The sequence below is a fragment of the Tachyglossus aculeatus genome, unplaced genomic scaffold (assembly GCF_015852505.1).
Source record: "Tachyglossus aculeatus isolate mTacAcu1 unplaced genomic scaffold, mTacAcu1.pri scaffold_205_arrow_ctg1, whole genome shotgun sequence".
Classification (NCBI taxonomy): Eukaryota; Metazoa; Chordata; class Mammalia; order Monotremata; family Tachyglossidae; genus Tachyglossus; species Tachyglossus aculeatus.
In genome coordinates this window covers 128231-153305 of record NW_024044921.1, presented here as the reverse complement: position 1 = coordinate 153305, position 25075 = coordinate 128231, and the positions used below count along the sequence as shown (strand labels likewise).

Below are 25075 nucleotides of genomic sequence, written 5' to 3'. Positions count from 1 at the left end.
GACAGTCAAACCAGACTAACGTGAAATTGAAAAGAAAAAAAAAATCTATACTTAATTCATTATGGCTTTTTGCAACATGGCAAAATATTACAGCTTCAAGCAGACATCATCTCCTCATAGAGGAGGAAAACCTTTGCAGTCAAATCAAAAGTATTATAACAGATAACATGCAGACCCTTGTATTTGGTGAAAACAACACTGCAGTTTGAGAAACTTTAAGGATGTTAGTTTCCTTAAAATAATTAGGCTCTATTGGCTAGACAAATGTCAAGGAAATTATAGGTTACAGTCTAAATAATTTAGGTTCATTTATAAATATTTACTAGCAAACATAATAGACTGCAAAATAATTGGTTTAAAATGTAGCATAATCACTCCCAATCTTAATAAAATTACACCACGGGCCTGAATACAAGAAAGGAACTCTTCAGGTGTGCAGCAAAATGAGGGGAATGCAGCAACATGAAATGGGAGCTGGGTTTTATGTGTGTTTGTCTTCCTTCTCAGCATCCCTGCGGAGTATAGGGAGCAGGTGAGCTTCAGTGTTAAAGATCCAGTGTTCCAGGGGCAGAAGGTCATCATCAGAAAATAACAAGTACAGATACCTGGCCAGAGAAAATGGACTGAATTAGGACAAGGCAGGGAAATGGAATCACTCAATCAATGGTACTTATTAGGCGTTTACTGCACGCAGAGCACTGTACAGAGCATTTGAGAGTATGATACAACAAAGTTGGTGTACAAGACCCTGCCCTCAAGAAGCTTCTGGTCTTGAGGGGGAGACAGACATTAAGATAAATAAACTATGGATAGGTACATCAGTGAGGTGGGGCTGACAGTGGGGTGAATATCAAATATTCAATGGGCAGCAAGCATAGTGGTTAGAGCATGAGCTCAGGAGTCAGAAGGACATGGATTCTAATCCCAGCTCTGCCACTTGTCTGTTGTGTGGCCTCGGCCAAGTCACCTGGCTTCTCTGTGCTTCAGTTCCCTCATCTGTAAAAATGGGGATTGAGACTGTGAGCCTCACAGAAAATGTCATTCAACACAGAATTGCTTCTTAGCATTCTGCCATCAGCCCCACAGGAAACCAGAGGATTTGGGGGTTATCAAAGAATTACTTTTTTGGACATTATTCACCTTTTTAGCTTTGGACTTGTCTTAACCCAAGTTAGACAAGTTAGATAACAAGTTAGATAACAATATTCTTCTCTACTGCCAGTAGGAAAAGACGGCTAATTTTTACCTTGTGTTCTATGTCCCATGTGGGCAAAGGACTGTGTCCAACCCAATTTGCTTAGTTCATTCAATCACATTTATTGAATGCTTACTGTGTGCAGGGCACTGTACTAAGCGCTTAAATAATAATGGTATTTGTTAAGTGTTTACTATGTGCCAAGCACTGTTCTCAGGGGTAGATGCAAAGTAAAGAGGTTGTCCTACGTGGGGCTCACAATCTTAATCCCCATTTTACAGATGAGGGAACTGAGGCACAGAGAAGTGAAGTGACGTGCCCAAAGTCACACGGCTGACAAGTGGCGGAGCTGGGATTAGAACCCATGGGCTTTGGAGTCAGAGGTCATGGGTTCTAATCCCGGTTCCACCACTTGTCAGCCATGTGACTTTGGGCAGCCAGTGCACAGTACAGTGGTAAACAAATACTACAATTATTATCATTATTACAGATCCAAATGTATAAGCAATGCAGAAGGGAGAGGGAGTAGGGGGAAAGAGGGCTTAATCAGGGAAGGCCTCTTGGAGGAGATATGATTTTAATAAGGCTTTGAAGATGGGAGAGTGGTGGTCTGTCAGATATGGAGGGGAGGTAGTTCCAGGCTAGAAGTAGGAATTATAATAATTTTAATAATTATGGTATTTGTTAAGTGCTTACTATGTGCCAGGCACTGTACTAAATGCTGGGATGGATACAAGCAAATTGGGTTGGACACAGTCCCTGTCCCATGTGGGGCTCACAGTCTCAATCCCCATTTTACAGATGAGTAACTGAGGCCCAGAGAAATGAAGTGACTTGCCCAAGGTCGCACAGCAGACATGTAGCGGAGCTGGTATTAGAACCCATGACCTTCTGACTCCTAGGCCTATACTCTATCCACTATGCCACGCTGCTTCTCAAGGAAGAGGACAAGGGGTCGGGGGTGATATACACGAATTGGCAGGATTGGAGAATAGAAGCAGCTCTGAAAATAAAATCTCATCTGCCGAATTTTCTCTGACTTCTTGGGGAAGGGAAAATGAACAGATAAACCCATAATGCGGCTCATAGTGGCATGTAGAACACAAAGTAAAAATTAGCCTTCGTTTTCTACTAGCAGTGGAGAAGAGTATTGCTACCTAACTCAAGGGTTAATACAAATCCAAAGCTAAACAGGTGAATAATGTCTAAAAAGGCAATTCTCTGATAGCCCCCAAATCTTCAGGTTTCCTACAAGGCTGATGGCAGAATGCTGATAGGCAATTCTGCGTTGAATGACTTCTTCTGAGAAACACACCCTCAGAAACAACACTAAACAGCCATTAGATTAAATTCACTTTCTGTAGAACCTGCGGGATCCTCTTCATGTTTCACGAAAAATGGTGGGTAGCAACAGTACAGGATTAGAAGAAAAAGATTTCCAAGACAAAATCCTTTTTTTTTCTCTAAAAGGTTGGAAAACCATTTTTCAGATTGAGTCTGAATGCATTCTTAAGGCCGCAAGGGATTATCATGAAGGTTAATGGCTTTCATTTCCTGTTCTAAGACTGTAGAAGAAAACACTCCCCAGAAGTGAGGCTTATCCATCGTACTGGAAAAATCAAAATTTCAGTTTAGAAGCAGCATGAGAAGCAGCAAGGCTTAGTAGAAAGAGCATAGTCTTGGGAGTCAGATGACCTGGGTTCTAACCCAGCTCCTCCACTTGTCTGCTGTGTGACCTTGGGCAAGTCACTTAAATTCTCTGTGCCTCAACTCATCTGTAAAATGGGAATTAAGACTGTGAGCCACAGGTGGGACAGGGACTGTGCCCAACCAATTATCTTAAATATACCCCAATGCTTAGTACAGTGCCTTGCATATAATAATAATAATCATAATAATCATAATTGTGGTATTTGTTAAGCACCCACTATGTGCCAGGCACTACTAAGTGCTTAACAAATACCACTGTCATTACTTTTGTTATTACTGAGAAAGGAAACTGTTCTATTGCTGCACCATTTAGTAATTCCTGCTCATCCTCTGAAGTGAGATTAAGAGATTTCTCAAAGTCTTTTAAATGCTGTTTATTATGAAAAGTGAAATCTGAATCCTTGCCATGAAACATGACAGGAATTGTGCCAATTCCCATCAGGCTCCTGCATTATCTGAATGTCAAGGGGTGCTGATGGTAAGAACGGATCTGGGAAGAAGATTTGAAGTTCTCATGTTAATGAAACACTTGCAATCGGGGGGATTTTTTACTTACTTGAGTGTCTCTGCAAGGAAGAAGCTCTGTTGCACATCATCATGACTCAGATGGTTGCTATAAACATCTCAAAGGCCGGAATACCCACCACCTATTCAGCAGTTTTTCCAGTGCCTGTGTTTGAAAGAGAAAAAACCCTTGGGTTTAAACTTAGAAAGCATCCTGATTTTTGTTGTTACTCTGACTAATCCAAGTCCAAAGTACATGGTAAAATCAATGAAGTCTTTTTCATGAAGCTTGGAGTGAGCATTTGGAAGTACAACTCCAGATAAAAAAGCAATCTTACAAGTTTTCTTCACTAAAATCTTTTTTCCTCCAGGAAGCCTTCCTTGACTAAACTCTCATGTAACCACCCTATTTTCCCTCCTTACTACTTCTCCCTCGCATTTAGTCCCACCCTCTATCCTCTTAGGTAACCTCCCCATCCCACAACACTTGGATACACAAACTTCTATTCCGTTGATTCCCTTATCTGTAATTTATTGTCAATCAATCAATCAATCAATCATATTTATTGAGTGCTTACTGTGTGCAGAGCACTGTACTAAGCGCTTGGGAAGTACAAGTTGGCAACATATAGAGACAGTCCCTACCCAACAGTGGGCTCACAGTCTAAAAGGGGGAGACAGATAACAAAACCAAACATATTAACAAAATAAAATAAATAGAATAGATATGTACAAGTAAAATAAATAGAGTAATAAATATATACAAACATATATACATATATACAGGTGCTGTGGGGAAGGGAAGGAGGTAAGATGGGGGGACGAGGGGGAGAGGAAGGAAGGGGCTCAGTCTGGGAAGGCCTCCTGGAGGAGGTGAGCTCTCAGTAGGGCCTTGAAGGGAGGAAGAGAGCTAGCTTGGCGGATGGGCAGAGGGAGGGCATTCCAGGCCCGGGGGAGGACGTGGGCCGGGGGTCGATGGCGGGACAGGCGAGAACGAGGCACGGTGAGGAGATTAGCGGCAGAGGAGTGGAGGGCGCGGGGTGGGCTGTAAAAGGAGAGAAGGGAGATGAGGTAGGAGGGGGCGAGGTGATGGAGAGCCTTGAAGCCCAGGGTGAGGAGTTTCTGCCTGATGCACAGACTGATTGGTAGCCACTGGAGATTTTTGAGGAGAGTAACATGCCCAGAGCATTTCTGGACAAAGACAATCCGGGCAGCAGCATGAAGTAATTTATTGTCATACTGTACTCTCCCAAGCACTTAAGTACAGTGCTCTGCACACAGTAAGTGCTCAATAAATACAACCGAATCAATGAATGAATGATTTGCACATGGTAAGCACTCAATAAATACCATTGATTATTCTCCCTCAGACTGTAAATTCTAAGCTCATGTCTACCAAGTGTATTATGCTCTCCCCCAAGCACTTAGTACAATACTCTGCAAGAAATGCTCGACATATTCTATTGATTGATTGATTGATTGATTCTTGTGTGGCACTGTATATCACAGTATGTGACAAAGGTCAGCCTTCTCTGTGCTGTAATTTTCAGGTTAAAAACCAGATACGTTTTTGTTGGATGGGTTCAGGGGGCATGAGTGTTGAAAAATGGACTACAACACTTCCTTCGTAAACTCTCAGAAACTATTAGAACCATATTTTTCTTCCTCCTTCAAATTTTAAACTCTTAGGATCAGTTGGGACCAAGGAACTGCCTGCCATATCTATTTTATGGTTTAAATGTACAGGCTTTAGGAGGGGGAAAAAAGACCCTCGGTATGAAGAAAAGAGTAAAGAGAATTGTGGGAATTGTGGCAGAGGAGAAGCAGGGACTCCACATTTTTTCATCTGCAAAGGTTTCCATTATCAATCCACCAATTGCATTTATTTATTGAGTGCTTACTGTATGCAAAGCACTGTACTGGGCGCTTGGGAGAATACAAAATAACAATAAACCTGTGTGCAGAAATTGCTTCTGGTGCTTCTGATTATGGGTAGGGAACTTGTCTACTAATTCTGTTGTATTGTGCTCTTCCCAGTGCTTAGTACAGTGTTCTGCACATAGTAAGCACTCAGTAAATACCATGGATTGATTGATGCAGCAGTGTTCACACTCTTTTTCCTGCCAGTCATGTCCCCACCGGGGAATGGTGAGCAATGAATGAGGAGGAAGGAAGGGGTGTGGACCATTGCAAAGTGAATATTAGGGTTTTTTTTAATATATGGGGCCCATGTGACTGAGAGCATAGTGTCAATGCTGTGTCTCAGCACCACAAACTAGTAGGTGTTTGCCTTGTAAGCTCGTTGTGGGCAGGGAATGTGTCTGGTTGTTATACTGTACACTCCCAAGCGCATAGTACAGTGCTTTACACACGGTAAGCGCTCAATATACGACTGATTGATTGATAGCCACTGCAGTCTTTGCAACCCACATAAGTCAACCCTTTTCTCAGGATTCCTGCTGCTTCTATCTGCCTCACCAAACGCTATAGGTGGTTCTTCAGTGAGAAACTTCCTCTCATTTATTTATTTATTTGATGACATTTATTAAGCACTTACTATGTGCCAGACACTGTGCTAAACACTGGAGTGGATACAAGCAAATCAGGTTGGACACAGTCCCTGTCCCCCGTGGGGCTCACAGTCTCAATCCCCACTTTACAGATGAGGCAACTGAGGCCCATAGAAATGAAGTGACTTGTCCAAGGTCACAAAGCAGACAAGTGGCAGAGCCAGGATTAGAACCCATGACCTTCCGACTCCCAGGCCCATGCTCTAACCATTAGGCAACACTCCTCCTGATGGCAGCGTGCCAGTAGGCACTTCACTTCTAGCAGAGTCAGGTCTCAATCCAGATCTCCCACTTTCCAGCGCAGTGCTCTTTCCACTGGTCCATCAGCAGGACCGAAATTACATATACATCTAAGCAGAAAGAAAGCAAACCCATCCTTGGAGTAAAATAGCAGACTGAATTATCCAGCAGCAGGAAACAGTGCGGCCCACAACAGTAGTCTTGGTTCGCTCTGACTTTATTTTTGCTGGAAGACTAAATGGTCAATTTGCAATATTTACAATGGAAACCATCATTCATTCAATCGTATTTATCAATCAATCAATCGTATTTATTGAGCGCTTACTGTGTGCAGAGCACTGTACTAAGCGCTTGGGAAGTACAAGTTGGCAACATATAGAGATGGTCCCTACCCAACAGTGGGCTCACAGTCTAGAAACTATCCTGACTTACATCAGATATGTTCTCCACTCTGCCAGTGTAGTTCCAGCAAAAGGGACCAGGGAGAAATCTTTACACCACTAAAACATGATTTCGAGCTATCACAATGTGAGTTTGTCTCCGCTTTTCTACCCAGAACCTCCAAACTCCTATTCTTTGTATTACAATACAGTCAGTTCTCCTGTAAAGTGCGTTCTCACTTCTATCACCAGTGAACGTGGTATGACAATGGGAGAAACGATTGGACACCTGAGCCCAGTGACCTGCAAGGAATAGCACAGCACGATGTCTTCTTCACCCAAGATCCATCAGGGACAAAATAAGTCAATCAATCATATGAATTGAGAGTTTACTGTGTGCAGAGCACTGTGCTTAAGCACTTGAGAGAAGAAACTCTGAGTTGACATGTTTTTTGTCCATGAAATTCCCACATTATAGAAGAATGTGGCTGTGCTTGGAAATTTTCTAGGTGACGTTAGCCAACCATCCAACATACATTCACGTCTAAGCATATCATCATCATCATCATCAATCGTATTTATTGAGCGCTTACTATGTGCAGAGCACTGTACTAAGAGCTTGGGAAGTATAAATTGGCAACATATAGAGATAGTACCTACCCAACAGTGGGCTCACAGTCTAAAAGCATATGATGTTTGCTCTACGCTCAGGACATCATCCTCCTTCTCACTTCGACTGGAGTGGGCCTTTGAACTTTATGCTGAAATCCAAATATCAGCAAGGATGGCAAGGAAGGGAGAAAATCTACATGGCATTTTGCTTTTATATTCTCTTTTAGGTTGCATTCTTTGTTCTGTCCATCTGTCTCCCTTAAACAACGAGAGTCCACTCTCTCTTTTCTGCTCTGAAAGCGATCCCTAACATGTTTTCATGTTTGCAAACTACAAAGCAAATAGGAACTAGCATGCTGCACTCCAGAAAACCCTTCTGGATTTGAAGATGATTTCTTTGAAGAAAACTGCCAGAGAAAGGCAGGCTGGCCAATGACCATCTGTGCCCGCTTACAACATGCAAGATGGCGGGTGGTGGAAAAATTATTTCCTGCTACTATTCAAATATCTTACTGGCAATGAAACACACATCTTGAAATGAGGCAGACACTGACGATGCTGCTTTCTTTCAAACCCAGTGCTGGGAGGGATAATATGAGTGGCATTAGAGCTGAAGTAGAGAGACTTTAATTGCCACTTTAGTTAAAGGGATTTTGCAAATGAAAGAACTATCTGTCTAAAGCTGAGCAAGCACTGAGGAACAGTTGCCTCAAGTATGAGGTCCTCATATTTCAAAGCTCTTGGGGAAAAGTTTGCACAATCAACTTAGTGGAAAATAAGAACATGGAAGCAGCCAAGAACATGATTAAATAGCAGAGTTAGCAAGGCTTAGTATCATGGTGGCAGAAGTTGCAGAAAGGAATGTTCTTATTATCCAAGTCCTTGATCCTTGGGGAGGGTTGTTTGTGGCATGAGCAAAGCTAGATATCAGAGATCATCATCAGTGGCATTTATTGAGCACTTACTGTACTAAGCTCTTGGGAGAGTACAATACAAGAGAGTTGGTAAACACATTCCCTGCCCATAGTGAGCATACAGTCTAGAGGGGGAGACAGACATTAATGTAAATAATTTACAGTATATTATTTAGTGATGGGCATATAAGTACTTTGGGGTTGAAGGTGGGGTGAATATAAAATGCCCAAAGGTCACAGATCCAAGTTCACAGATAATGCAGAAGGGAGAAGGACTCGGGAAAAAGAGGGCTTAATAAGAGAAGGCCTCCTGGAGGAGATTTGACCTTAATAAGGCCTTGAAGGTGGGGAGAGTGGTGGTCTGCCATATATGGAGGGGGAGAGAGTTCCAGGCCAGGGGGAGGACGTGGGAAAGGGATTGGCAGTGAGATTTGGGAACAGTGAGTAACCTGGCGCTAGGGGATTGAAGTGTGTGGGCTGGGCTATAGTAGGAGATATGTGAGGTAAGGCAGGATGGGGCAAGCTGATTGAGTGTTTTAAACCTGATGGTAAGGAATTTCTGTTTGATGTGCAGGTGGATGGGCCACCACTGGAGGATCTTGAGGAGTAGGGAGACACGGATGGAACCCTTTTTAAGAAAAATAATCTATGCAGTGGAGTGAAGTTTGGACTGGAGTGGAGAGAGACAGGAGGCAGATGCAGTGGTCAAGGTGGGATAGGATTAGGGTTTGGATCAGCATAATAGCAGTTTAGATGGAGAGGAAAGGGCAGATTTAGCACTGTCATGAAGGTAGAGCTGAAAGAATTTGGTGATAGATTGAATATGTGGGTTGCATAAGAGAGATGTGTCAAGGACAACGAGATCCTTTCAATGAAATGATAAATGGTGAACCAAGCATTGGAGGAAATAGACAACAACACAAGAAGTTTTTCCATGAACCTAGTGAGGCACAGAGAGGGCCACTCAGCCAGGTTTTTCTTTAGAAGTCAAGGTGAATGCTACCATAATGGAAGAGTCACAAATCTATCCTGGATTTTCTTCTGAGCAATTTAGCAGGGAAATAAACTGCATTGTGGTTTAGACCAAAAGGGCAAACGAGATCAAAAAATTGTAACCAGCCAAGAGTAAAATGCAGACTTGCCATTAAAGAAAACTCACAGTGAGTGGGTGAAAGGCTTTTTAGCTGCTTGCCATATTAAAACAATAATCCAGAAAAATTCCCACAAGAGATCATAGGATCAAGAACTTCTTCTATAGGAGTGATGTTCTATACCAGCACCACTGTGGTCAATAAGAACTGAAATAAAGCTGGAGTTGAAGAAGAAACTCTTATTAAAATTTGTAACTTTAAAGACATTTCTATTATACCAAATGATGTAGGATTACTGATGAGAGATACCATCTGAATGGGGAGGTATTAACTGGATTCATCAATGATTTACTGAGATACTAATTGACTTCATTAAAACGCAGTCTTTTCATCTCATTCTTCCAGCAAAAGGTCATGCCTAATGGATTTTTTTTTTTACAAGAAAACTCTGAAAAGCACAAGGAGGTAGCATTACTAAAGAAAACCTGGCTTTCTGGTATAGCCTCAAATAATTCCTCCTGTGCTTTTGAGAAATAAAATCCCCAAGACCAGAGACCTGCCTCTGATGGACTCCAGACAGTTCAGTTTCCAGAACATGGAGAATTAATCAATCGATGGTATTTATTATATTTTTAATGGTATTTGTTAAGTGCTTGCTATGTGTCAAGCACTGTTCTAAGCACTGGGGCAGATACAAGATAATTAGATTAGATACCTTCCTAGTCCCAAACTGAGCTCACAGTATTAATCCCCATTTTACAGATGAGGCAACGAGCACAAAGAAGTTAAGTGAATTGCCCAAGGTCACAGAGCAGATAGGTGATGGAGCTGGGATTAGAACCGGGTCCTTTAGACTCCCAGGCTCATGCTCTATCCACTCACTAGACCACACTGCTTCTCACATTTGAACACTTCTCACTGCTTGAACACTTACTATGTGCAGAGCACTGAACTAAGCGCTTGGGAAAGCTCAATACAATAGAGGTGGTAGAGACGATCCCTGGCCATAAGGAGTTTACAAGACTAAAGGGGGAGACAGACATTAAAATAAATCTTAGATGAGTATGTACAGAAGTGCTATGGAGTGGGGTGAAAATCGAAGTGCTTAAGGCGTAGAGATTCAAGTGAATAGGAGCTTACTAAAATGTCAAGAACAGTGATCACAGAGTTACTGAGTTGGATGAGACCACAGAAGAGTCCTAGTAAGTCACTCAAATCACCAAAATCAACCCTCATGGATGAATATCGATTTCACTTTAAAGGAAAGGGCATAAATGGCTTTTTAGCTGAGATCTTGCGGAACTGAGAAAAGCACTTAGAGAACTGATTTAAAGACCATCACAGAAGTGACTGAAATATCAGATTTCCTCAGTAAGCTCAGCTAGGCAACGTTAAAGTTCAAAATGACACAGTTAAGAAGAGATCACGTTTTGATTAAAGTCCCTAAAATGGCTCCAGAAAAGTCCACCACCCCTAAATTCCGCTCTCAGGGACCCTCAATCAATCCACGGTATTTATTGAGCAGTTACTGTGTGCAGAGCACTGTACTAAGTAATTGGAAGAGTACAATAAAACAGTTGGTGAACACGTTCCCTGCCCACAATCCTCTAGCAAGAGGAGAGAAAATGGTGCTGTAGCACTATTCACATTCATTTTCAGCTGCTTTTCCTTTTTCTTCCTGACAGTGAAAGAGTCCCTTGAAAAAAACAATCACGAGTAGAGGAAGGTGTTGAACAAACATTAACCGCTTCAGTGGAGACTAGGCAGCAAGTCTGGCCTGGAGTGGTCCTAATGTTCATTAATCGATTCATTCAGGGGTATTTACTGAGTGCTTACTATGTGCAGAAAACTGTGTTTGGGAGAGTACAGTAGAGTTGTTAGACATTATCCTGGCCACGACGAGTTTATCATCTACAGGTGGAGGAGAGATCCTGTCAGGGGAAGGAAAGGAGCTGGGTGATAGCTTTAGGTATCTAGGACAATGTAGAGAAGATGAAAAAGCAGCATGGCACGATGGATAGAGCATGTGTCTGGGAGTCAGAAGGTCATAGGTTCTAATCCTGGCTCTGCCATTTGTCTGCTGTGTGACCTTGGGCGAGTCACTTCACTTCTCTGTACCTCAGTTGCCTCATCTATAAAATGGGGTTTGAGATGGTGAGCTCCACAAGGGACAGGGACTGTGTTCAACTTGATTTGTTTGTATCCACTCCAGTGCTTAGTACAGTGCCTAGCACAAAGTAAGTGCTTAACAAATATCATTATTATTATAAGGTACCTTCAAATTTTCACACTATACAAATTCCCTAAAGTTTTCAGATCGAAGTGATCTAAGGGAAGAGGTGAAGTAACCTGCCTCAGAGGAAGCCCAGAAAATTGGTGCTGGAAGCAGAAACCCAGACTAGAACTCATGTTTGGTTTCTAGTTGAGGTGAATAAGGCTGAGAACACCTAAGGAGATTTCCTTAAGAGTTCCGAGGCTTCAAACTTTCAGGGGAATTTTCAAATATAAATCTCCAATCCCCGCTCCTCATCAAGTTTAGCAATCTACTTTCTATTCCCAGGGCTTTGGAGCTACAGGCCAGTACCAGCAGGGAAGGAGAAGAGGTCTTTTATTTTACACTCACTTTTTATCTTACCACTAGTTATGCGATGGGATATAAAGTGTATTTTTCATGTTTTGGTATTTTATTTTGGCTAATATTAAAGCATAATTGTTGTTGGATCGACTCGCCTTTTTTGAATTGGATCACTCAGTTTTGAGAATTTTCAGAATAAAAGAACATAGGCCATTTCTTGGGCCTGATATACTGGAAGTTTACTATCTGTTCATATTCTGTACAGATCTGTTTCAGTTTCTCTTAAAAAATAATTTATTACAGCCAAAAAATAACCCATAGGATACTTTTCAATTAGGACCACAATCTAACTCTTATGGGGAAAATGTGGGGTGGTAAATTCTAACAATGCATTTCAGTCAAAATGAATTTCCCATCCCCTCATCAAATTCAATTACATGAGCAACAACAGTGTAGAAGAACAATTTTATATCCAGCCATCCTCTTAGGAAAATGACTGTGCTCCTAGTACTTCATCTCTGATAGCAGAGACAGATAGGAGAATAGGAATTAAACTGTTTTGACTGGGAAAAATAAATGCCCCAGAGAAGGAGCGATCACAGTTAGGACTACAACTAACACACACCCTGCCCAAGGTCTCTGCCAGACTATAGGCATTTTCCCAGCATGCCCCAATTTTAATTAAAAGTAGCCAATCGAAATGCAGATGATACCTCTACAGCTTCCCAGCCCCACTTTCTGTATTTGGGGTCATGAGTCAATCTCCACATGTACATGTAGGTCTCCAGAACTTCAGGCCTCAGGATGTAATACTTCTCGTTTTGTCTGGTTGCAATAGCTTCCACACCTCCATCAAATCTGAATGCTTCAGGTCCCAGTTTCACATCTGTGGGAAATGGATTGAGGAATGGGGTTTAGCATGTTAAGAGTGCACACTTACTCTTCAAATAACCCTACTTTCACCTCTGAGTTGCCAATCACCAAAATGAAACCCCTAAGCTGCTCAGGTGATGGGCTGGGGGGACCCCTTCTCGTTGATTCAACTGAAATTTGGGCTAGCCTCCTCTAGACTGTAAGCTCGATATGGGCAGGGGATGTGTCTACCAACTCAGTTATACTGTACTTTCCCAAGCACTTAGTACAGTGCTCTGCACACAGTAATCACTCCAAAACTTCAAATTTCAACTTTTGAGAGTGGTGCTCCATGTTTTCTTTTCCCATCATGGTACTGGGGCACAGGGATTGAAGCAATAACCAGGAAATACAGAGACCAAGTATAAATTCCAATCTATTCTAACTGAGGCAGGACAAACTACTCTATCAGGACGGCAGTGTACTCAGTTATCAAGGTGGCATTTGTTATGTGCCTACTATGTGCCAAGTACTATACTCAGCTCTGGGATACATATATGACAAGGACAAGAACAAAACTGTATTTCTCTAGAATGTTGCAAAGCCTCTTTAAAACGGGAGGTAAATGGCAATTGCTCACCTATCACTCTCTTTACCCTTGAAACCCTGTAGTAAATTTAAGCATTTTTTACGGCAGTATTATTGCTGATCAATTTCAGGAATTCAGTTACATTAGTAGTTTCATTTTCTTCACAGAACTAAATACAACCATTTCAAACAAGCATTAAGGAATTCTTAATAGGGCACTTACTTGTGCGGTCATAAGACTCATGACATGTGCGAGCAATTTCGGCCCCAAGTTCAATGTGACGTCCAGTTTTGTCATTAGGCGCGCTATCTGCGCCGGGGGCAAACATGCTTCCTGAAAAGCAAGTCAGATGACCCATTTTGTGTTCCAGGAGGCCACCTTTCCACTCAGCAATGTAAGTCAGACCACTACTGGATTTCCGGATGAGGTAGGTCTCAATAGCCTGTAAGTCAGAATTATTTTCAATATTTTAAAGCTCCAAAATAACCTCTTGACACAGATTTTTTTTTAAATTACATAAATGTTGCTCATTGTGATTCTACTAATGCTACTTTCTAATGATTAAACATTTTAATTTGGCTATACTTGCAAGGCTGTTTTGTTTTACTCTTCTCTAGCAGTGGGGAAAGAAACAAACTGGTAAATTATCACCGTGCAGCATGTTTGAGCTACACGTTTCTCACAAAGACTATCTAAATTAACAGGAAAGGGATATTATTCTTATTAATTTGGCCCGAAAGTCCATGGGAAATGGACAATATTCAATTATGAAAATCAAAAGTTTGGCTCCAGGACTACCACAGCCGTAAAGATCATTAAAACAATCTCTGCTGAGTCTGCTCTAATATCCTTTGGGAGGATAACATGCTGAAATTCCTAATTCTCTTTTTGTCCACTGGAACTCCATGGAAGCATTTCAATGAAGAGAAAAGTTTATGCTTGTTGACAAGACAGTTGGACATGAGGTTACAATGGAAGGGATTTGGGGTCAAAATGGCTGGTATATAAAATATCCCGGAAGCATCAGCAGTGGAAACAGATGCTTCCTGTAAGCTGTTGAAGAAGCTGCTAATTCTGGCTCCATCGCTTGCCTGTTGTGTGACCTTGGGCAAGTCACTCAACTTATCTTTTAGACTGTGAGCCCACTGTTGGGTAGGGACTGTCTCTATATGTTGCCAACTTGTACTTCCCAAGCGCTTAGTACAGTGCTCTGCACACAGTAAGCGCTCAATAAATACAATTGATGATGATGATTGATGATCTGTGCCTCAGTTACTTCAGCTGTAAAATGGGGATCAAGACTCTGGGACATGGATTATGTCCAACCTGATTAGCTTGTTATCTACACCAGGACTTAGCACAGTGAATGCCATATAGTAAGCACTTAACAAATATCATTAAAAAACAGAAACAAAACTGAAATGAGGCTACAAGGTGCAGGAAGAGAGATATGCAGACCTAAAGATACACAAACACTGCCTTCTCTGCCAACTCTTCTTCTTCAAAAAATAACCAATATCTGAAATCAGTAGTGCAGCTGATGGAATGAACCTCACATTTATGATAATGAACTGTAGTTGGAATAATTTTCTCGAGAACCTAGTTGTTGCATAAATATTCCACGCTTGTTTGATAGAAAAGTATCACATAGTAGCTATTTACATTCCTCCTAGCACAAACTGCAATAAAGCCCTTCAAGCAGATAGAATAATTTTGCAGGTGATGAGTAAAAGCTTTCTACAAAGCAAGAGTAATGGCTCTTGAGAATGTATTAGAAACATTATACTGTTTGGTGTCCTGAATAAATAAAATCCATGTTATTTCTGGAATCATTCTTATCAGATTACTGGGTCCCAAAGTAAACTATTCTTCGTACCGGATTAAAGCCTTGAAGAAGTCCACAGTCTTGTGGTGATAAAGTTTATAAAAGAAGGGAAAAGGGTTAAATTAGTAACTCGGTCCAAATTCAGAACTGATGAGGATACTGGGATTGATTTCAAGATGATCATTATATGATCGTGTTTTAAAAACTCTTTCAATAACTAAGGATGTGCAAAGAATGAATACAGTCCTCTAGATGGTAAGGTCACTGTGGGCAGGGAACTCATTTATCAAGTCTATTATACTGTACTCTCCCAAGTGCTTAGAAGAGTGCTCTGCACACAGTAAGCACTCAAAAATATAACTGATTGAATAAACAAAGATCATCACTCATCCAGATGACATTCACATTTTAAATGATGAACAGTTCATCAAGTCGTTTGTTCATGGGCTGGCTGTGCAGAGCAATGGCACTCTAAGTGTGTCATTGCCTTGGGTTGAAGAGATGCTAAAAGTACAAAGCAAGTATACCACTGTGGGTCAATGCCCGTATCAGCTTTCCTTTTGTAGATCAGTTATCAGTGCACCGATTCCAGTTCACCCACAATGTTAAAATGCAAATTTGGAAACATTTCTGAGCACTCATTCTATTATCACCCCGGGCTACCGCCTGGAATCATAAGCTTATACCCTTTGTGCTCCCTAAATATCTCATAGGGAAGGAGTTCAGATTGTAGACAAAAAGCAAAGACTACTAAAACAAGGTTAGAGCATTTTTTCACCACGTCTTCTCCAGCTGAGGTACCGCTTCACCGGGGGAGTTTAAACATAAAAGTCTTTAAGGGCAGAAACCCCAGGGTGTCCCTTCTGTTGTCCTGCTTACGTATCTCCTGTCTTGCACCCCTGGCTCACACCCTTCCATCTGCCTGGACTCCTTTTCCCTTCATTTCCACCAGATCACTGCTCCCCTTGTCTTCAAAGACCTTCTAAAATCACATCTCCAAGAACTCAACTCTGATTAAGTTCTCCTCTCTTCAGGTTTGATCTGCCCAATTATGACTCACCCCAGTACTTTGTGCCATCCATGCACTTATGTACTCAAAACCACCAGTAGCACTTTGTACATACCCTTTCTACTCACCTAAATATTCACTTTTCTTCTTCCTATCTGTATTTTAGCGTCAGTCTCCTCCTCTAGATAATGAGCTCAAGGCAGTTATTGTCCCTATTAATGTTGTACTCTCCCAACCACTTAGCACAATGTTCAGCCCACATTAGGAACTTAATAAATTGCCTGCTTGTCCAACTGGTATTGCAAAAGAGGCACTGACCTAATAAAAGGTTGCCAATCTGCTGGGCTCTGGGTGGTCTGTATACATCCATTCAAGGAGTCAGTGGCAATTTAAAAGAGCATTACCTAGACTAGATGTCTGTATATATAACAGTCTCTTTAATGCCCGAGTTTCCAAGCAGGCAGCAAAAGGGGTCACTAGGGCTCTCGCCTGGAGGAATTGGTCAGAAACAAATATGTTTGAGGACATTTCTCACTTGGTGGAACCGGTCAGAAACAAAGATGTTTAAGGACACTTTATTCTATTTTGTTTCATTCCTCCATTAGGGGATAGTTTGTTTCATCCAAGCATTCAAGAATGGTTTCCAAGCTAAGGAAAAATGGAAATTTTACAGTTTTTTATAGTCACCTTTATTTGTCAAAAAGTTAAACTGTCCTTTAGGGCTTAGCTAGCTACAGGAAAACAATCTGAATTTTAGGATCATGATGATCAGAATGGTTGCTACAGACTACTTTGATTTCCATATCAATCAATCAATCAATTTATTGAGCACTTATTGTGTTAAGCACCATGGATGATTTTCCAAATGTCATATGGATCAATGATATTCTAGAACATAATCTTTCTTGTAGGATATATTTTATGATAAATGTATTCAGGAGAAATCTATGATGACAAAGGTCTAATTATGCTGCATGACTTTTTAGATCCCATTAAAAATAACCCAAAGGGCTTGCTAGGATGAATGTTCTCTTTCTTTCCTTTTTTATGGTATTTGCTAAGCACTTATTATGTCCCAGGCATTCCACTAAGTGCTGGGATAGATAAAAACTAATCAGGTTGGACACAGTCCATGTCCCACATGGGACCCACAGTCTTAATCTCCATTTTACAGATGAGGAGATGAGGTAACTGAGGCACAGAGAAGTGAAGTGACTTGCCCAAGGTCACACAGCAGATAAGTGGAGGAGCTGGGATTAGAACCCATGTCCTCTGACTCCCAAACCCGTGCTCTTGATACTAGGCCACACAGCTTCATGGCCAGGGGACAGGGACCCGTGATTACCTTGTATCTACCCAGCACTTAGTACAGTGCCTGGCACATAGTAAATACTTAGAGAATACCATAAAAAGAGAAAGTGCTCAGGTCAGAGTGGAAGTTGCTATTGGGCTAAGCCCCATATTTCTGGCCCTAAGGGGAGCTCCGATTATATTAAAATGAAGGCATTCCATTAAAATCCCATTAAAACACTGCCACAGAATTTTAGTGGTATTGACAAAAAATATTTATATCGAATGAAACTCTCACACCTATCAACATTAAATATTCACCTTGCTAAAAAAAATATAGCACAAAGAATTGCAATAGCTCATAACACGCCACCTACTCCATTTGAGTTTTATGCACAACTGAGTTTGACCATTTTCGTCTAGAAATAAAGGGATGGAAAAAGCCCCATAATCCCATGGCCAACTCACCTTCTCTCTTCTGTGTAGTCAACTATTAATTGGATGTTCAGAAATGTGCTGGCAGAGGTCTCGCTGTGGCTAAGTAGGAAGGAGGAAACATATGATGATCTATCACTTAAAAAAGATCATTGTTCTCTGTAAGTGCCATCAGATTGAAAGCAACTGTGTCACAATGCAACTGTTGCTCCTCAAAACAGAAGTTTAATTTAAAGTTTCACTTCCTGTAAGAGACACAAACACATCCAAAAGACACTGCTCTTTTCACTGTTGAGAAAAATCTGAGTAATTTGTTCTTAATGGTTTTTCCTGTCAATGCTTTCTCTAAAGGCGACAAATTCAAAGCCGTGGGGTACGAATCTAACAATTTGGAATGAAACTCTCCCTGAAAGCATAGCTCAAAGCTGTCAGATGCCATTCAAGGAATATCAGAGTGAGGTGATTAACTCAAAAATAGGAAAAAAATACCAATAAAACTAAAACCACTTACTACTCAGAAACTACCATTTCATGCTCCTGGGATAATTGCCAGAAAATGGGAGACCTCGCTGAACGTTGTCTCTAGGAAGCAGCATGGCCTAGTGGATACAGCGTGGGGCTGGGAGCCAGAAGGACCTGGATTCTAATCCAGGCTCTTGGGTGACCTTGGGAAGGCCACTTAATTTCTCTGGGCTTCAGTTACCTCATCAGTAAAATAGGGATTAAGACTGTAAACCCCATGTGGGGCTGTGAGCCTGTTGTTGGATAGGGACCATCACTATATGTTACCGACCTGTACTTCCCAAGCGCTTAGTACAGTGCTCTGCAGACAGTAAGTGCTCAATAAATACAATTGAATGAATGAATGAATGTAGGACAGGGACTGTACCCAACCTGATTAACTTGTATCTACCCCAGCATTTAGTACAGTGCCTAACACATAATAAGAGTTAGAAAACACCATTATTTTTTTTAAAAGGGTGGGTGGGGGTCGAAGGTGGGATGGAGACTCAAACTTCTTGGGACTTGCATGCTTTGAGGAACAGGCCAGGTGAGGATTAAGCCACAGACAGAGGTATGACTGGTGGTCACAGGGGAAAAGAAATCGCTTCTTTCCCTTCTTGATCCAGATAGGAAATGATTGGAGGTGGTGAAAGAGCAGATCAATCCTTGCCCCTCACCTAACAAATTAATTTCTTATTGATAAAATCTTAATTATCAATTAATCATATTTATTAAACTCTTACTGTGTACACAGTACTGTACTAAGTGCCTGGGAGAGTACAATACAATAGAGTTGGCAGATTGAGGATCTTTGTCCATTTTTCTTTTTAATAGCTGAGGTAACTGAGGCAGGGAGAAGTTAAATGATTTGCCCAAGGTCATGCAGCAGACAAGTGGCGGAGCCATGATTAGAACCCATGTCCTTCTGACTCCCAGGCCCGAGCTCTATCCACTAGGCTACAATGCTCATTGCTCACTGACTTCTATGGGACACACATCCATTCCACAGGAGAGGATTTCAACAGGAGAAACTTGGCTCAGGAGCAGGAAAGCTAGTCAACAAAGTGCAATGAATCGGATGTTTGATTCAGTCATGGAAATAAGGTCAAAGAAAGACCTTGTGGAAATCTGACTGGGTTTTTCTTAAACCTGAGTAGACTGTAAGCTCCTTAAGGGCAGGAATCGCACCTACCACCTTTGTGGCATTGTATTTTCCCAAGCCCTTAATAAAGTGCTCTGTACACAGTAAGTGCTCAATTAATCCCATTGACGGATTCATTAACAATGTGACCTGGCAATCTCACAAGTACTACCACGGAGGTGATCTTTATCCAGTTTCCATAGGCATGATCTTAGGAGCTTCCATTCCAAGATCCACTGGATATAAAAAGAGTGGTCCTCAACTCTCTAGCCATCTATCACCCCATTTCCACGAGCTCCTAATGTGGGTGGGGAGGAAGCAGAAGCAGGGAGGCTGAGGTGTTTGTGCCAACAGGCTCTACTCAGCCCTTCAGACTGTCTTGGAACAAAGAGGTTGGGGAGCACCAATCTAGCCCAATCTTCTACTGTGAAGCCGGAACGAAATGACCTTAACAAGTCTCTTCAGAGAGCTATCAAACCTACTAAATTTCTGCTTGCCTTTACAAAAGGAGGGTTGGTGAACTGCACAAATAATGTCTGCCTCTCCCACAAGACTGCAAACCCCTTAAGGGAAAGTATCATGTCTATTATTTCTATTGTACTCTGCTTAGTATAGTGCTCTGCATACACAAGATGGTCAGTAAGGCTACTGATTGATATTATTCTCTAGAAAAGCTCCAGAAAAATGAGTTACTTTTTAACATTCTTGGCATGTAACAACCAATTATTTCTTATATGCTGGTAAAAATATGGTTTGTATATTAAGGATTTAAGAAAAAATCGGGAATAATAGAGATGGAATATACTATACCAAGTCTTTCAACTCTAGGTTGTATGTCACTTTTTCATACCTCTTAAAAATCCCCTGGATAGTGCTTTTTGGTTGAAAATCCCTATGTAGGGGCTTTCATTTTTCTTTTTTGCAGAAATTAATAAGAAGGAATAAAATAAATACTTCAATTATTTTTTTCAATTGTGATTAACCCCCAGACTCCAACAGTGAAAATCTTTTCAAGTATAGAAATTGAACTTAAATTTAACAAACAGCAGGGGTAAGAGACTTTTCTTTGATTATTCAGTGTTTCTCTGATACATCAATTGTAACATCCCGAGTGACTGTTTCGGTGGGTAATTCAATCCTGGGAAAACATTAGTGGACCTGGGAAGCAATGTTTCCGATGCTTAAAGTGAGAAGAGACAGCCTATTTCTGGGACCTACATTAATTTTCAAACTACAAGGGTACTGTTGGCCTATTTTCTCAGCCCTTATGAACCCAAACGTCAATGAGCTCCCCTAAAAGAGCAATTTAGTCCTTTCTCACTGATATGATTAGAGCCAACAAAATTACCCCAAATACTTGGAATTAGTATTTTTAGTATTTGAAGTTAAGGAACGCCTTTCCACACTAGAAATAGGGAAGAAAAGGTTGATAAAAAGTAGGCAGAAAACTCTTCCTTCATGAAAGGATCAGCGTGGCTCAGTGGAAAGAGCGCGGGCTTTGGTCAGAGTCAGAGTCAGAGGTCGTGGGTTCGAATCCCGGCTCCGCCCCGTGTCTGCTGTGTGACCTTGGGCAAGTCATTTAACTTCTCGGAGCCTCAGTTACCTCATCTGTAAAATGGGGATGATGACTGTGAGCCCCACGTGGGACAACCTGATCACCTTGTATCCCCCCAGCGCTTAGAACAGTGCTTTGCACATAGTAAGCGCTTAACAAATGCTAAAAAAAAAAAAAAAAAAAAAAAAAGGATCTTGCTGCATTTTTTCATGGTGTTTGCTAAGTGCTTACTATATGACAGATATTGTACTAAGCACTGGAGTAGATACAAGATAAATTGAATGTAGTCCTAGTCCCGGCTCCGCCACTTGTCCGCTCTGTGACCATGGGCAAGTCACAACTTCTCTGTGCCTCAGTTACCTCATCTGTAAAATGGGGAATAAGACTGTGAGCCCCACATGGGACAGCCTGATCACCCTGTATCCCCCCAGTGCTTAGAACAGTGCTTCACACATAGTAAGGGCTTAACAAATACCATCATGATTATTATTATTATTAGTCCCACTTAAGGCTCGTCACAGTCTTATTCCCATTTGACACATGAGGTAACTGAAGCACAGAAAAGTTAAGTGACTTGCCCAAGGCCGCAGAGCAGGTGCATGGCAGAGCCAGAATTAGAACCCAGGTCCTGTGAGGCATTGGTAAGTTAACTGATTTGCCCAGAGTCAGGCCTCAGGCAAGTTGTAGAGCTCGGATTAATCATAATTCATGAAAACACAAATTTTTCTCTTTGATGATTTATGAGCTTCTGCTCATATCCTTTTTTTGTTTAGTCTGCATTTTGGACTTTCTCTAAATATCAGTAATAGATGGCTCCCGCAGTGTTTCTAAAACAGAAGTCACCACAAATTCTTCATTGAGAAGCATGGCCTAGTGGATAAAGCATGGGCTGGGGAGTCAGAAGGACCTGAGTTCTAATTCTAACTTGTCTCCTGTGTGACCTTGGGTAAGTCACTTCACTTCTCTGGGCCTCAGTTACCTCAACTGTAAAATGGGGACTAAGCCCCATGTATGTGGGACAGGGAAGGTGTCCAACCTAGTATCTACCGCAGCACTTAGAACAGTGCTAAGCACACAAAAACCCTTTAACAAGTACCACAATTATTAATTATTATTACAATTGACTCACAATTCTTAAAATTTGGCTGGCAATTTCACTTTAGGCAGAAGAAAGACCTGAGCCTGAGTGTGTGATTCTAGTTTGAGGGGTAGAGGCCGATATGAATATTCAGCACTCTCTATCTGGTTACCAATGGCATAAGCATTCCGTTCTCATAAATTCTTTAAAAACACTGGGTGGTTTGGTCTAAGAGTTATGGAAAAAGAAAGAAAGCTATAATTTACATGGCATGTTTCAGTAGTTTTATGTAAGAGTTATAGAAAAAGAAAATAGCTATGTTCTTTTCATTTATCTCTCATGTTTTCAACTCCTCAAAGAAGGCAGCAATTCAAGGAAGGAAAACAAAACAACAACCATCAGCAAATTTTCCAAGGTGTCAATTGCACCTGACCTCACTCACAAGAATCCTGTAGGGCTGTATAGGAATCAAGTGCGTCACGACTAAGGAACCTATGTCCCCAGCAGTTCTGTCGATACTTAGGTGACAGCTGGACTGAACTGAAATCAATCATATTTTTTGAGCACTTCCTGTGTGCACAGCAATGTGCTAAGTGATTGGGAGAGTTCAATATAACAGGGTTGGTAGACACATCCCCTGCCCACAATGAATTTACAGTCTAGGTGGGGAGAGAAGTGACACATACAAGTGAATGGACAAAAATTCCCCCAATAAACCCACCAGCAGGGCTGCCTTGATGTCAAACTACAGCCCGGTAATGCTTTGTTTCACTGCCAAGAAGAATGTCTAGGATACAATGGGGAAACTCAGTGATAAGATTGGAAGGGCAAGAAAAAAAAAGTCCCTATAGGGGCTGACCCCTCTCAGGGTCGCACCTGGAGAGTTTCCAGTACTCTACCAGTCTCGGGTACGAGAGGGAGAGACAGGCAGAGGCCTACCCATTCCATTCCTAGCTTTGCCAGTGGCTAGCAAGTGGAAGGCAATCTGCTACAAGTCAAAACTCACCCATGCTGGGAAGCAGCGGCATGGGAGAGAATCCAGGATGGAGACTCAAGTTTACTGCATGGAAGGTAGCAATGGTAAACCACTTCCGTATTTTTACCAAGAAAACTCTATGGACACACTACCAGGATGATGGCAGATGGAGAGCGGGGTGTTCTGGGAAAGATGTGTCCGTGGTGTCACTATGAGTCGGAAATGACTTGACGGCATAAGACAAGACAAGATTGGGGTTGAGAAGAAGAGAAAAATATGGGATTTGAAGGGGACAGTTTGGGGGTTTGGAGGCTGGGCATGGGGAAAGTGATCAGAGATAATGTCCTTTTTCCAACTGGATGCAGCCCAGGGAATATAGTTCCTCATTCCTGGGTCTTCACTGGGGCAGAGAGGCAGATGATGGGGAGGGGAGAGAAAATAGAAGAGAGAGGGTGTCACGCCCTAGCATTTCTCTTTGGGAACCTCTATTTCTAAACAAAAATGCTCTCACCAGGCACATCTCAGCAAGAGCCCACCCAATGCATGTGTCCACTCCTTGGGGGGGAATCAGTCAATATTTATTCATTCAATTGTATTTATTGAGCACTTACTGTGTGCAGAGCACTGTACTTGTACTTGGGAAGTACAAGTTGGCAACATATAGAGATGGTCCCTACCCAACAGCCGGCTCACAATCTAGAAGGGTATTTATTGAGTACTTACTGTGTGTAGAGAACTATACTAAGTGCTTGAGAGAGTACAATATAAAAGACACATTCCCTGCCCACAATGAGCTTACAGTCCAGAGGGGGAGACAGATATTAATATAAACAAATAAATGAGTAAATAAATAAATAATGGATTACTTTTTTCAGCTAGACTCCTAGACTTTGACAAGACCTGAGAGTTTTCCGTCAGGGCTGAAAAGACCCCAAATGGTGATTTCCTGACCTAGCAATGAAACCAGTCCCCTCCCAAGAATCATTTCCCTACTAAAATCTCTGTCTCCTTTCCATTCCTGGAATCAGAATGAAAAATTGGCACCTATGCTGGCGTGTTATGCTGCCTTTATTATCCCTCACCCGGCCCTGGGGGATGGTATGCTTGTTGTGGACACGGAATGTATCTGTTTAATGTTGTACTATCCCAACTGCTCAGTACAGTGCTCTGCACATGGTAAGTGCTCAATAAATACGATCGATTAAATGAATGTGGGATTCACTTATCAGCCAACACAAAGACTCCATTCACAGCCACGCTATCTTCGGCAGTGTAACCTGTTCCCTCTCATGACAGATAAACGTGGGCTTGGAATGATGCTTGTTCAAGAGTCAACATTCATTCTTTCATTCATTCATTCAATCGTATTTATTGAGCGCTTACTGTGTGCAGAGCACTGTACTAAGCGCTTGGGAAGTACAAATTGGCAACATATAGAAATGGTCCCTACCCAACAGCGGGCTCACAGTCACAGTCACATCTCCCAGATCCCGTTTCCCAGCTTTTCTGACAGTTTCCCTTGTGGTCTGTTATTCCTGGATCTATCATCAAGTCTTCCTCCAGCACACTTGCTACTATTCCAGTTCCATTTCTGTCATGCTTTTAGCTGTGTTGCGCTAATTTTTTTGTGGATTTCTCCCAGTAAATCTGTTTTTAATTCAAACACTCTCAGAACAGATATTCTTAGTTTACCTTTAATTTCTGGAAAAAAACAAATGTATGCTTATAATAGTGTGAAGGAAGAGATAGTTAACCAGTCCAACATAAGCTTCAGTTGAACACAGATGATACTTAAGGATAGAAAATTTAGGATTTCCTACAATCTAAAAACTACATTCTTCTCAGATCCAAATCTTTTTTTGGCAATACAGTTCTAGGATTCTTTTCTGGAAATAAGCATACACTTTTTAATAAGTCATGTATATAGTAATGCACTTATGCTGACCCCACTGTCCACTACTGGGATTCAAATAGTTAGAGTAAAGACCTTGCGGTTTATCCAACTGGTTCAGAACTTTTCGAATATTCAT

The 25075-nt window shown here is 41.5% G+C and overlaps 1 non-coding gene and 1 pseudogene across 1 annotated transcript; one reads left to right on the top strand and one right to left on the bottom strand.

Annotated features, from left to right (window-relative positions):
- LOC119923610 lies at window positions 1-25075 on the bottom strand (annotated as a pseudogene).
- LOC119923611 lies at window positions 22928-23065 on the top strand. Its single transcript, XR_005448908.1, has one exon. It is a non-coding gene; the product is annotated as a small nucleolar RNA SNORA7 (small nucleolar RNA).